Source organism: Pagrus major, chromosome 15 (genome assembly GCF_040436345.1).
Source record: "Pagrus major chromosome 15, Pma_NU_1.0".
NCBI classification, from domain to species: domain Eukaryota; kingdom Metazoa; phylum Chordata; class Actinopteri; order Spariformes; family Sparidae; genus Pagrus; species Pagrus major.
Window position 1 is genome coordinate 8624570 of NC_133229.1, and position 15258 is coordinate 8639827.

Below are 15258 nucleotides of genomic sequence, written 5' to 3' on the forward strand. Positions count from 1 at the left end.
GAGCCATTACACTGCTGTGATAGTGTGTATCAGTCATGGAAATATTATATTATAGACAGAATAATGAGAGGGAAAGTTCAGGTGGTCCCTCTCTCTCTCTCTCTCTCTCACACACACACACACACAAACATACCCTACACCCTTATCCTCCCTCAATCACACCCCTCATAAACTCAGTAAACATGTGGGAGCTGTTAAAGTAAGTTTAATGGCTATTTACTGTGTTTTGGACGCTTCTCATTAAACACATTTTCCACCCGAGGAGAACTAATGTTTTGGAAAACTCTGTTAAATTAAGCACACATCGTGCCAACACTTGGCACATGTGGCTCATTAATTAAAAGAGCTGCCCTCTACATGATAAACTGGGGAACTGCAGAGGCAGGACTTCTTACATTCACTCACAGTACACGCAGATATTTCTTTATCTGTTTTTAATGCTTCTTAATAAAACTTTGAACTTGCAATAACTGATTTTTTTGGCAATCAGTCGCCTATATTCACATCATCAAATGTATCTGCAGTTATATGCAGTCTATTTATAGCCAAAATGTCACCTCACATTCATTCTTGGGTCTCAAGTTGTTAATTGGACTGGAAACAATGGCCATGGAAGAGGAGGTCTTGGCCCAGATCCATTATCCATTATCCAGATAGCCACTGGCTACACCACAAGCCCCAAAACGTTGGGCATTGCCCCCAGAGACTATAATGCTGATGGGTTCTGAGATTGCTGTCCACCTGATGAATCCAAGTGCAATATTCACACTCCTTTAAGCTCTGATTTTGGTCTCCACCGGCTCCTGAGGTTAATCTGGCTAGCGGGTAAATGCGTCGCTATAAAAGCTCGTCGCTAACTGTTTGATTACAGCCACTTTTACTGTTAAGTATAATTTGTAGAATATGGCAGTTTTGGCTCTCATGCTCATTATCCTTGGCTGTAGCTAGCTACCATTAGCTAATTAGCTAATTAGCTCATGGCTCAGTTAGCCGTGGAGTCAGTGATCCTAGAGTTTGTGAAGGCCAGGACCGTGGATCACAGAGAGAGTCACCACGGGCAACGGGGCCCTACTCAACTGCATTTGGCACCACCGGACCCGAACTGAGTCTAAACACAGCCTCCAAGACTGCCGGGAGGTCAGTTTGATAACAGTGGATACAGTACAGAGTTGTCCACACCGTTGTTTCTTCACAATCTTCTGATGATGTTAATTCATCTTTTTTAATGTTAAAGACCAAAATGATGGCCAGATCTTACAAACTGCTCCTTTAAGATCTAAAAAATAACAATGCAACATGTTTTTGTTCAGCTTTTTCTGACATCTGAGAGTAGTGATGTTTCATGCCAGAAGGGGAAAAGAAGGCCTTGAGGGTGGAGTACATCAAACAAGACAGAAAGAGAAACGACTTCTGCCTCCTCTCTCCCCCTTCTCCCCCTCCTGCTCCAGCCACTGAATGCCTCCTCACTGGAGTCCACCGCGGTCCTGGATGCCAGCTGGAGTACCCCTAACCTTTGACCCCTGACCCCCAGCACCAGAGAATTCATCACAGAGCCGTCAGCTCAAAGCGCTCAGCGGGGAGCACATCCTGTGAAACAGTGATGACGACAGAGAGGAGCGACAGAGACAGTGAGCACAGGTGTTAACAGTGAGTGCAGGTGTTACAGATGTTCTTAACACAGCCTTTGCCCCTCCCCTTGATATTCACAACACATTGTATCCATAAGATCACACAAATCTCCTCCGTGTCTGTCACGCTCTGAATGTGAGTCTGTGTGTGTTTGCATGTCATGGTCCCATCTGTCCTGATGCTCCTGGGTTAAAAAGAGGATCCTGCTGTTCCTTGATGGAAAGCTGCCTGCTACAGAGAGATCCGGTTACAAGAGCGCTGCGCTTTCATCCTTATTAAAGAAACATGTGCCCTCTCTGTGCAGTTATGTCAGCAGATGAAACTTTTTCCCCTCTCCTCTGCTTTTAGTTTTTTCCTCAATACAAATAAGGATATTACACAAAGATACGATCGGTGGACAAAACTCTCATCTTTTGAAGTTCGTACACTCCTTCATGATAAGGAAAAGCAAGCTCAGCTATGAAAATAATAAAGATTAATAAAAGACTTTTTTGTGTCTCGGTGAACGTGGCTGTGCATCTTGATACTTCAAATACCAGTGGTTTATTTGTCACACAGGGAGAGGATGATTACAGGCTCCCTGGTGACAAAGAATGTTAAACCCAGTTGATTCAATTAAAATGATCTCTTAATCTTTGGTCTTCATCATTCATCCGCAACTAATTGGAGCACTGCTTCTAGGGCTGTTCTCATGTGCAGGCTTGGCATCGCAGCAATGCTGTTTCCCATCACAGAGGGAACAATTTGTCCCCAAAAAAATCTAAGTATCTAATGTTGGTTTTTTAAGCATCCTATAATTGAAAATCTGTGGTCTCATCCTAAGAAGAAATTTCCCAGCATCAACAGACCATCCCAAAGATTTCCTGACCTACTGATCTTGAAGTTATTGGAGAGAGGGACAACGGTATGTTGCATCACACATAGTGTGAAGAAAGCTATGATGTTTATGTTTAAAACACAAAACTGATCATGATGAAGCTGTTCTGATGAGGAGAAGGGAGAGCGTTAAAGATTTTACTGTGAATGTGATGTTGGTCCACCGTTACATAGAAGAAGAATTTCTTTTAAAGTTTTTTTTTCAAGAATATGATGTTATCTGAACTGCTTGGAAATGTGAATAGATTAGAAAAAAGACTTTTATACATTTTTATTCAATGTAATAAAAATGGCTCCTTAGTTTTGAAAAAATGTCATGTTGTCAAACTCTATTTAAGTGTGTTTTGATGAGTAAATAGAGGGTGAATGTTGGCAACATTCAAAATAAAAAATAAATAAATAGGAAGTCTATTTATTACCTCCACCAAGGAGCTTACGTTTTTACCCACGTCCACATTTTTGTTGGTTGGTTGGTTTGTAGGCAGGATTACACAAAAACTGCTCAACGGATTTCCACATAACTCGGATGGAGGATGGGTCTTAGCCCAGAATAGACCCCAGTAACATTTCTCATTTTCAATATTTGTTTTTTAATTTTATGTTAAGTTTTATATTGTTATTTGTGTATATTTATGCCAACCATATTATCATCACCATCATTTTGCAGCTGTTTACAATAACCCCAACGCAAATTCAAAAGATCATGTTCATGTGTATTTTTATATAAATAACTGTATATAGTTATGAACTTTCAACACTCCCAGTGTTGTATAATGATGATTAAATTACCCTGTAGAGTAATATCTACTTGTCTATTTGCCCCTCGGTATAATTCTGAGATTTGTTTGTGTGTTTCAATGTTCAGTAACTGCCCTGCATCAAAGTGACAAATTGTAATCGGATTTGAGGACTCCTGTTACATGTAATGCATCGGTCATCAACTGCAGCCACTATAACAAACCTCCATTCATGCCAGATTGCAAAGTTGCTCATTACACATCATTCGACGACACGTAAACTATCCTCGGCACAGTCAGAGGATGTGAGTCAGACCTCAGAATCTGCTCCACAAACAGACTTTCATTTCTTGAAGATGACTGTTCCTCATTGATGTCTATCTCTGTAGTTTGTAGCCACCGTACAGCCACCGTGCTCCCTGACCTCAGCTCCCAGACCCCGGCTTTGTTCCTAAGCGGTGCCTTGTGGAAAGTCTGGCTCCAACCTTTTCAAACCATAATTACATACCTGCAGAATGCAGACAACAGCGGAGTCAAGAGAGACACAGCATGAAAGGGAAAAGGGGTCACCATTACTGATATGTGATAACTTGGAGCTACTTACTCGCTGCAGTATATCATTTATGTGAAAAGACGGCACTGAAAGAAAGTCTTTTAAATGTATTGCTTAGTGGCGTTTTGCCAAACTAAACTAAAAAAAGAGTAATGTCGATTCTCTCCTCACCTCCTCCAGACCTAGATACTGTACAGTCAAACAGTTCAGAGATAGAAGCAGTGACTTCTATGTAGTTCTCCTATTTGTCTGAGATATTTCTCATGAAGAGAACAAGATTGCGGAAGTTAAACGAACATGTGAAGATTAATAGGTACTGATTATTTATAACATGTTAGTTCCTTTAGTTCTTCATTATTTATGCACTGCAAATGAAAATCATAGTGTTAAAAAGATGTCTGTACTCCTGCTGCACACTACGCCGTGGTTTGAAATTTCTCACTGAGCTCAATTGCTTAAAGCAAATAGCTGTTACATTTTTTACGTGTCTATTTCATGTCATGCAATGTGAAAACAAAGCATTACATGCAAAAGTAAATAGTCCATCAGAAAGTCCAGCTTGTTTCTTTTATTCAAATTGTATTCAGAAACAGGTTTGGCAGGAAATTTTGTTTGTTGAGCTTTGATTCAAAGGCCTGTTTCATAAAGTCTGAGGTCCTGTGGTCTCTTTATCACTACTAATGAAATGTGATGATGTGGAGACAGTCAGAGATGAAGTACTCGGGCAAGCTGCTGCAGGGTGCGCAGAGTAAATAGCTTAAAGGAAAAGTTCACCCAAATCTGAAAATTCAGTCATTATCTACTCGCCCCCATGCTGATGGAAAGTCAGATGAAGTTTTGAAGTCCACAAAACATTTTCGGAGCTTCACAGCAAAACAGCGTTGCATCATTCTCCTTAACCACTGAAGTAGATGGGCTCATCTGTCCTAATGCAAGTCTTTCGAAGCCCACACTGATTTGGAAAGATGTTATTTACACCCTCAACACGCGGTCGAGCTTGTGCACCCACTTCAGATGCGGTGTACGCTAACGCCTTTAGCTGAGCAGCTACAGTGAGGATTTTGGCTTTGAAAAACGGTGTAAATAACGTCTTTTCAGATCAATTTGGGATCTTGAGGCTTCCAGGTGACATGGATTACACCAGACAACCTGTATGGAGCCATTTTCTGTTTTTTTTAGTCCCCATCTACTTCAGTTATTTAGGAGAATGCTGCAAGGATGTTTTGCTGTGAAGCTCCAGAAATGCTTTTTGGCAATGAAACTTCACCTGACTTGGGGGTGAGTGGATAATGACTGAATTTTCATTTTTGGGTGAACTTATCCTTTAAGACATGCTGTCTGTACTGGTCTGGAGGCGCACTACAGGAAATATTTGGGGACATTTGTATTCATAAGAGAAAAAGTTTCAACTGCAAATTTAATAAAACAAACCTAGCGGGCCTCTGAGCTCACAGTGTTTTCATCTAGTATTATTTCTATCACTGTATTTATGTACATCTAAGTACAGTGTGTATTTCAGGACCTCTGTAAACAACACAGAGAGCTGCATGTTGTAACAGCAGAGGTTAAATTCAAAGGCACAGCGCTCTTTGCAAATAAAACTAACACAAACATGATGCCCACTGTGTCCTCTCAAGGCAAGCCCAAACAAGATGAACTTCACTAAAGAGAGTTATTATTACATTATTGGTTGACTTAGCCCTATGAACTTATCCCTGAGGAGAGATGCTTGCCAGAATAGGATCTAACTAATGTCACTAAATCACTCCCAGCTGGCCTGACTGCAGGAAATGCTTCTTTTTTTCTGAAAAACCTCAGAGCAAATAGTACATGAAGCGTGTTGCATTCATGAGCATGTCTGTCTTCAGAGCTTGTGTTGAACTGTCTGTCCTGGATTTCATAGCATTTAATGTCCTCCAGGGCTGCGGTCACAGTCTGTCTCTGTCCGTCTGCACAGCCCCCTATCCACCACTTGACCTTTCAAAAACGGTCGACTAACTTCAGAAGGAAAAACTATTCCTGGTTTATGAAGGTGTGAGGCACGTCAGATCAGCGAGCATTGATTCCATAATGATGGCAACAACCACCGCAAGGTCAGCCACACCGTGACTGTGGGTCTAGCAGTCATTTGAGCAGGCTTTGGTCTCATGCTTGTGAAAGCAGTTTAGCAAAGAGGTAAACAGCCCGGGGCCAGCAATAACAGAGTGGAACTGATTAGAAGAGGAGAAGGAAGGAGGGAGAGAGGAAGAACAGAAAGGAAAAATGAGACAGGGACTGATAGCATCTTCTTACCCAACTTAATTATATTAGACAGCTAAAGTCTCCATAATCTCCCTGACGACTGTGTGTTTAAAAACTCATGTGAAATGCAAACAATAACAAAAGAGTATGATGTAGAAATGTTCCTGTATTTTGGAGAAAGAACGGGAAATATGGGCAAAAATGTATTCATTTTGATAGGAATATATAAGTATTCATAATCACATAGTAAAAATTCAACAATATGCTCATGCTAATCAGTCACAGGGGTTTTAATGTTTTACCCAAACAAAATCATACAAATTTACAAAGAGATTTATCCTTTATGCTGTTTACGATAGGGCTGGCTCTTTTTCAACCGAATTTAAACACATAATTGGTTGTAATTAATGACAACACAACCCATGTAGCCTGTCCTAAGTATCTCGAGGCTTCATTCTTTAATAAAAGGGGTGAGACATATTCACTGCAGCGATATTCAAAGAGATTAAAGCTGCTGTAAGCGTTTTGTTGTTGTTTTTGTCATCATTACAATAAGTGTCTCGCTCTGTATTCCAACAGTGATCACAGTTATAGAGTGTTTGGTCATGTAACCAATGTCTCCCCTCCCCTGCTCATGTAGTAAAAGAGAAAATAAATATTTTCTGGCATTCTTGAGGCATTCCTGTCAGCTCGTGAATGCGTGAGGGCAGAATCCTCCTGTTCTGGTACCTACACGTGCAATGGCAGACCAGGGAAAGCTACCAATTGATGGCTTATACGATCAACACGCCGAGCAATGGAAAACATTTGAAGAATAGAAAGAGGAAAAGACAACTGCCTGACTAATTCTAGTGCAAATAAAGTTTGGCTATCATTTATTTATAGAATAATTATTTACAGACAAAAGAACAATCATGCCAATCTGTGAAGTCACCATCCCACCACTCCAGATGTTACTTCATGACATCTGTGAAGCAAACTTGAGAGGGAAACGTCCAAATGTTATGTTTTATCTGTTATCCAGCAACTGATTGCATCTTTCCTGGTATTTTTGCAATCTGAAAGATGTCCTCTTTCTGCATGGCATGTTACAATGTTTTGGGCAATGCTTGCTTAAATTCCGCATTTCACAGACAAGCGGATAGAAAGTACAATATGTTCCATTGAAGAAGAAGGGCACGGCAGAGAGGCATCTGTGGAAATGTTGGCTTTTAACATTTGTTTCGCCTCAGACAAGTATACAGTAAACCTCTGTGAAAAAATCAAGAAAAACGCTTGAAGATACCATTTGCTGCTGGATGGCAGGTAAACAACAATGTTTAGATGTTTCCCCTGATGTTTGTGTAGGGAGAGGCATGTGAGCAACATGGACTGCTAGGGTCTCAAAAGGGTCAAAAGAACCATAGTGAACTAGTGTCCATGTCATAGTTTGAAGGCAGAGATTCAGAGATCCAGGTTGTCAAATTGCATTTCTGTTTTTGTTCTGCTTTGACAGGATGTGGACATGCTGCAATTACCAACAAAGAGGAAGGATAACCCTCTTTTCCTTTCCTTCATCGCTCCTCTCTAAACCCGTTCTCCATCTCTCATCCCCTCCCTCGCCCTATCTCTCCCTTGCCAGCTCTTCATATGTCAGTGAAAGCTGTTGCTAATAAAAGTTAAAAAGCAAACTATGAAAAGGAGGTGAGAGGGAGCGGAGGGAGCTGCATTCTTTCCTGGCTGCATGGGAAGAGTTTTGCCGGAGCGAAAGGGAGTTCCAGTGGTCTGCGATGGAGGGGAGGGGAGGGGAGGGGAGGGGAGGGAAGGGGAGGGGAGGGGAGGGGGGAGGTGTGGATAGGAGCTGAGTGTCACCCCCGTCACCCCAGGACATGGAAAAAAACATTTTGTTTCGTCAGGTTTCACAGCAATTACATCGGAGAGGCAGGATGACAGGACATCCCTGCACTGCAGCGGCGAGGCTGAGGGGAAAGAACCACGCCTTCAAAAAACTTAACAGGGGGACTCATCCTCTCCTCTCTTCTCTCATCACCTCTCCTCGACATGGATATAAGCAACACTAAAGCAGCACCCCAATAGCTCATCTCCATCTTCTCTGTGTCCAGAGAAGGCGGCCATTGTGTGCCCGTTCCTCTCTCCCCAAGTCAGTTTCCTATTGAGGCTCTGAAAGGGCCTTTGAGGGGCCCTGTTTTGGCTGTGCAGCTCACCTGCAGAGGGGAAACTATGGGTCTATTCTGAAGCCCAGCAGCTGCCAGGGCAGAGAGGCTGGCACCCAGTGGGAGAGAGAATAGCGGCTGCAGAGCCTTTCAATATGAAGCCACTTAGTAACAGAAGGCATGTGCCAAGCCTGCAAAGCCAGAATGAAGAGTCACCCTTTGGAGTTTACTAAATATTAGAAAAGAGTGAGACCCATCTTTCTCCCTTATCCACTATGTCCTATCTTCGTCTCTCTGGGCTCACTGTTATGGATTAATGATTGACAGGTAGCAGGACACAGAGAAAGACCTGACTGCAAAAATATAAAGAGCTTCAGGTCAGGAGGATGGAGGACATGAATCAATGCTGCCACACATTTCCCTCGTCCATGTTCAAGAGTAAACGCCATACTCTTTGTGCTGCGACAGATCGAGCCATGATACGGACGTCAGGATCTCAGTGACTGCAGGCCTGTGAAGAAGCCTTCAGCACACAAAGCCCCTTTTCTGTCAGCAGGCTAGCTCCCACACTGGCGCTAATTTACGATGCCCTCACAGCAATTTCCACAGTCAGAGAAGTTCAATTGTGTTTTCCAGCTCATTAAGCATCAGCACAACAAAGCTTTCATCTTCTCCTTCATCAACTTCATCCCCCTCTTCTCTCCCTCCAACCCGTCTTCCTCGTCTTTATCCGGCTGTCCACTAATCTGCCTCTTTTTCCAAGCGTCCAATCTGAAAAGATTAAGTAGCAAAGGTAAAATGGTCCGTATTCAAACAATTTCCCCTCTCCCTACGTTTAATTCTCTTTCCGTCTGGTTTTGTGTTTTGGTTTGTTTAAAGCACGGCCCCAAGTCTGGAGGTTCTCCTCATGGAGGAGTAGGGAGAATTTAATGGTTGTTTATTCAGGGGCCTCTGCTGTGCCCTCCCATCTCTTTCAGAGCTTCATGAAACGACGTGGAACCTATTGTGATCTCAGAGGATTCAACTCAGCATATTTGTTCAGGTTGTCACTGTACTGAGATCACAGGCGGGCACTCACATTCTCACACAAACACAGATTAGTGCCGTAAATATATTTTAATTAAACTATATTTTTCTTATGTAGACTATATTCACATGTGAGATGAAACAATACAGAATTTGTTTGAGACGTAGGCGTGTGACCAGAACATCAGTCTGGCTCAAATGCAAAGGGCTAGTCCCACCATCGCGAGTGAGCACAGAAATGCCCCAAAGCAAGGCATGTAACCCCAATTTGTTCCAGTTTCGGCTCCTCTGTGGTCAACATTATCAAAGCCTCAAGTGCATGATGATAGACTACTATAATTCACTGACAACTTGGTTAGAACATCTTTTGAAGTCAGTGTGAGTCACAAGCTCTGAGGAAATATGAATCCGAAACATGGTTCCTTCCTTAAACAAGCCATTCTCTCAAGACATTTGAACTGAATTGGCATTACAGGGGTATTTATTCACCAGATATAGATTAAAGTTTTCTTAACTGCCAAATGCTATGTTGCTTTTAGTGCACAGTTTCACTGTTGGAGATAATAAGATAAGCCATCTTGTACTTATTAACTTGTATACTGATGTTTAATTAGAGAGACTAAAGGAGGACTAAAACAATAAGGCTTTATTTGCCAGGGTGTGGGTCACAATAGGATTTATAAAAAGGGAAAAAAGTACCAAACAGAAAGATGGGGCTTTTAGCTGTCATCCATTAAAGGAGTAGTTTGACATTTGGGAAAATACACGTTTTCAATTTCTTGCAAATATGAAGCTCCAGCCTGTAGATTTTAGCACAGGGAAACAGGCAGATCATCTCTGTCCAAAGGTAATAAAATCCATCTACCAGCACTTTTGTCAGTAGCCAGGCTAGCTCTTTTCCTCCATTTCCCTTATGTGTGCTAAGCTAAGCTAAGCTAACTGGCTGCTGGCTTAGCTACATATTACTGTTTGGTACAATATGATACAGGGGTTGTTACAGTCACAATATGTCTTAAAATTAACAAACAAGTAAATAAACAAAATAGTGCGTTTATGTGGTGTCGCAATAATCGGAATTACATATTTCTGACTGGGAAAATTCATGTGAATGCCCCCTCAAGTCAGAGCAACAACTCGGAAAGTCTGAGAAAGTTTTGAGTATACAAGTTGCCGAGATGACATCTTATCAGGCGGAAAGATGGCGGACAAATAAAGGTTGGGTTAATGGTAACGTGCATATTTGTGTAATATATTTAATGGTTTACATAATCAGTTTCCTTTGCTCTTCCTTGCCACTCAAATACCTGTAACAGCTGTCAATGTGTTCATTAAACACTCTGAGCAAGAAAATGGAAAACTCCCACATTCCAACTTGGCGCGCATAAGCACACCGAAGTCAGAGGAACAACTTCTGCAATCGTGAAGTGGGACTATCCGAGGACGTCTCAGTCTTCCAATTATCAACAGGTGCTGACGTGTGTTTATGCCATCACAGACTGTTGCAGTGCATTATATTAAGTGGTTTCAGAGAAGTCAATTTTCATATTGTTGGGAAATGTTTAAACTAATTTGCAAATTGTCAATCGGCAACAGCTGTTTGACACAAATCAGCGCGCCATTTTCAGCTTCCACTGGGCCAGCACTAAACTTTCAACACTGTCTCCCACTGTGCTGTGGTCTGACTTCATTCTGCAATTCATTAAGAGGCTAAACTGATGCTGTGGGAAACTGACGCTGTGGCAGAGACATTTGAGAGATTCAATTTGCTATCAATTTGTTGTGGGGACGCAGAGGAACTGAAACAGATTTAAAGAAAAACAATGATGGTTAAGAAGGTAATACTGTGTGTAATATACGTGGAGGATAACATTTTTCAATCAACTTCATTTGACCATAAAATGGCTACAAATACTGCACAAACTGGAACGCTGCTCTCATTATACTCAGAGAGTCCTTCAGTAGTTTATAGTTGAGCTTCTCTTTATTTCAAGACTCAGACACTGCATGGGGAGAGCTGTCCCTCTGAGTGTGTGTGTTTCTGTGAGTGTGTGTGTCAGGTTTCTATTACTTCCATTAGTCCTGTGATGTCCCCAGCTCCTCTGCTGTCATCACCCTCATACTAACAACGCCTACGTCTGCTATCATGGCCAGACAAAAAAGAGTCTATGATAATTTGACATCCCTAGCCTCTGTTAGTGGGTCATTCTCTAACATCATCATCATCCTCATTATCATCACTGAGTGCAGGCTACCATCTGAGTTCCCCCCCTGCTGTCAGCGCCGTCACTGAGCTCACCCTAACCCCTGGCTCGCTCCAGGTCCAGAGAGGGTGTCCAGTTCCCTTTGTCCCCCTCCGTTCCTCCCAGATCACAACAATACAGCAACAATATCTCTGTGTTCACCTGTTAGCACCTGGCACTGCGGGAAAGACTCACTACCGAGTGCCCATCAGCCAGCCACTCTGCTCGTCTCTGTCAGACGCCATGTGGAACGCGCCTTCCTGTCACCAAACCCAATATCCTACATACAAAACACACAGAGGCATAATAACCCGCTCGCTGCTCGCCTGTCAACACTTTCCCCCAGCAGCCGACTCATGCTAACATATAGAGGATAAATGAAAAGCACTTAACCAATCAACAACCCATCAGGTAATTACAAAGGTTTCAAGCATCATCTGCCATGTGAGTCCCCATAATGTCCTTCTCAAGAAGGAAATTACTGAGATATCATTCTCACAATGAAGGCTTAAAACAGACAAGTCCAGCTTATGCTGCTGTGGAAGTTTATATGAATATTCTATGTTTTGTGTCTCAACTCCCTGATTTGTGAAATTCTGGGATAATCCAGAATTGAACAATGGATGGTGTGCTCTAGTCAGCCACCAGGGCGCTTTGACAAACACGCAGGTCAATGTGCTTCAAACTAAGTAGTAGCTGGATGCTTAAACAGCTTCTGAAAGTTTGTGGAACTGGATGGCACACATCTGACAATTTTGGTAATTTTCCGAAACTGACATCATCTACTTGCTTCTTTAATTCGTCAGACAAGTACTTCGATGACTTTTCAGCTATACAACATGTGCAACACCTTGAATTCCTTGGAGGAGAGACTGTCTGAAAGTGTGCCCTGGTATTCCCATTTGTACGATTATTGTGTCTTGCCCCTCTCTCTATGACAAAAGGGCTTTATGCCTACACATGTGGCCCCACAGAACAACTATAAACATTTTTTCTGTTTTTATTTAGAACAACTTAAACTTGGTTGTCTTGGACTATGAGACATAACACTAACCTGACGCACTGGATGGTTTGTTATACAGGAACTGTTTGGAAAAAAGCAGACACTTTCAAAAAGTGATTGGCAGGGGATTGGATGAGCCCTCCATCCGTCACTAACTTCATTCAATCATTTCAACAAGAGCTAGCATCAGCAGAGCCAGTTCGTAAATCAAACTCCTTCCGATGCCATTTGAGAGAATCGAGAAAATCCTTCAGTGCTGTTCTTTGCTCTTCTTTTAATGAATATACTCTCCAGTTCTGATATAACGGCTGCTATAGTAGCTACGCTAACCTCTTGAGGAGCCACCATTGTGGCCACCAAACGAAAAGTGGCTTCTCTCACGGGTCATCACACCTAAACTACGATCATGGCTGCTGGTAGTTCCTCAGGATGCTGACTGGTTCAACCTCAGTGGTTCAGCCACAAGCTGCTTGTGAGATCACATGATCATGTGAATCCAGCTGCCTCGCGAGGTAAATGCAACACAGGATAAAAAAATAATGACTGGCTCAAGGTTTATTTTTTGCTGATATCATGTAGTTTGTTCCTACCTTGAAAGAGCGCCCCACAGATGCCCATACTGGCTGTGATGAGTAAAGGCAAAGGTGAACTCAAAAAGAACAAGTACCTAAGACCTTCCAGCCACATTTGAAAACACAACTAAAAAGCAGGGAGGAAAGTGTGTGTGCGTTGCAGAGAGGGGCATGATGTGATGAGCGTTCAAATGGGGATAACAGTGGACAATCATTCACTTGTATACAGAAAATGTGACAGAAGTACTTGTGTAAAAAATGAAAAGAGAAAGCTTGAGAGAGAGGTTCAAACACACCGTGTCAAAAGGTGTTGGGCAGGGGGAATTACCTTAAGTGGCCTTAAGTCACTCTCAGTAAAGTGTTCTGTCTCGATTTACTCTGTGACACCCTCAGAAATGTTCTCGGATGATACCTGAGTCTCTTTACCACCTGAGGCAGGTTGGAAGAAGGAGAAAATTTAAGTACATTACACGCTCAGCAGGTCATATCTGACCTTTGTCACAGTCAACAGGTTAGACCTGACTTTGAGGGGGCGCAGAGAGAGCAGAAGCTCACATGTCACAATGTGCTGACGGTGAGAAAGATGAAACAACTAATCAAAGCTGACATGTTGTTGCAGTTCCCTCCAAGCTCAGATCAGATAAGGAAAAACATCACCAGGAAGACCTCAGGCCTTCCACATCCTCTTTGGCATGATTGGCATGACTGGGCCTGAGTGAAACAGAGCTGGGGCCAAGTGAGCTTGTATGCTTGACTTTATTATTCCAGCAATTAATGTTACACCCATATAAATCATGCCAATTTGCGGTGTGATTGTAGCAAGCATGGTGCCGTCTACAAGCAATAATTCTTGCTTGTTAATTGGTTCAACTAAATACCTAAATAAATAAATTGTCACCGATCCCAGTTTATCTCATGGAAGTAGTTATGGTAGAATTAGCTTTTGCTTTGGTTGTATTAAAGTCCCCACTGTGTCCTCTTGATTCTGCCATGTGACACAACAATCACGGGACTATCTGCCACGTGACCCGATCATCATGCAATGGCAGGAAATTACCTTGTCACAGAAAAGTTAATATTCATCAATGAGGGTGTAATGATACGCAAACTTCTCAGAGCTTCTGAGGTTGTAAATTTAGAGTTTTGGACACAGGTCACATGACTGAAATCCCAGTTAATAGAATTTAACTGGATTGTAGATCAAATTAGGTAAAGACAGAGTAGCTTTTATTCTTTTTGAACCATAAATGTCAAGATATATGTTGGAATATTTACAATTGAGACTCTGGGTGTGACTGGACACAAATGTCATCTATATTCTTGTGAGACTTGACTTGTTACTTGTGTTTCAAAAAGCGAGACCAATTTAAGACCAAGAGCAAAGCTGACTTGGTCCCTTCTCTGCATGAAATGGACCAAATCACAAATATGATACTTGTGTGTCTAGCAATCAGCACTTTATTCTGTCTTTTAAGAGAAGTCATAGAGCGTGATTTATTGTAAATGCCAGTATGGAAAGAAAAGTTTGTGATCTCAAATCCATTGAGGTCTTGACGTGCCAATGTTGGCAGGTCCACTCAGACACAGGATAATGTTCTGTTATGCTTCACCAGGCAGGCCTCTCGTCTCTTTTAAAGACGATACACTTTCACCACAATGTTCCCCGCTGTGTGTTTCATAAATGTTTATCCCACATCACTCCGGCCCCCTCCCCAAAGTTTGCTTAGGATAGCTGTAAGCCCTGCCAACTCTCATGAAAGAGGAATATTTAAAAAATGAAATATATAAAGCCTGCTTCAACATGTTCAGTTCAAAAGCAGAACTCTTTTGGAAACCACAATTACCTCCTTAAACTATCCCCCACTCTGGCAAGCCAGCAGGGTTCAGAGAGGTGTGTGAATTTGTGTGTGTGTGCGTGCGTATAGTTCACTAAGGCTGATAACAGTTGAAGCGGATCAGGTTGTGAGGGAGACTAAAATAATAAACAGAAGAATACGGTATGAATATTTTCCCAGAACCTGTTATATTTTCCCATGACACTCTGACTTTTCCTCTAGCACCACCAGCAGGTTGACATTTTAGGTCTCAGTGAAATGTCCAGTACACTATTGGACATAACAGATCTTGATAAAAACACTAAGTTGATTGTGGTTTATTTCCGTGATGAGGATAATCGAGAATCTAGATAATCATGAATATCCTCAAATGAGGGCCTTTAAAAAGCTGTC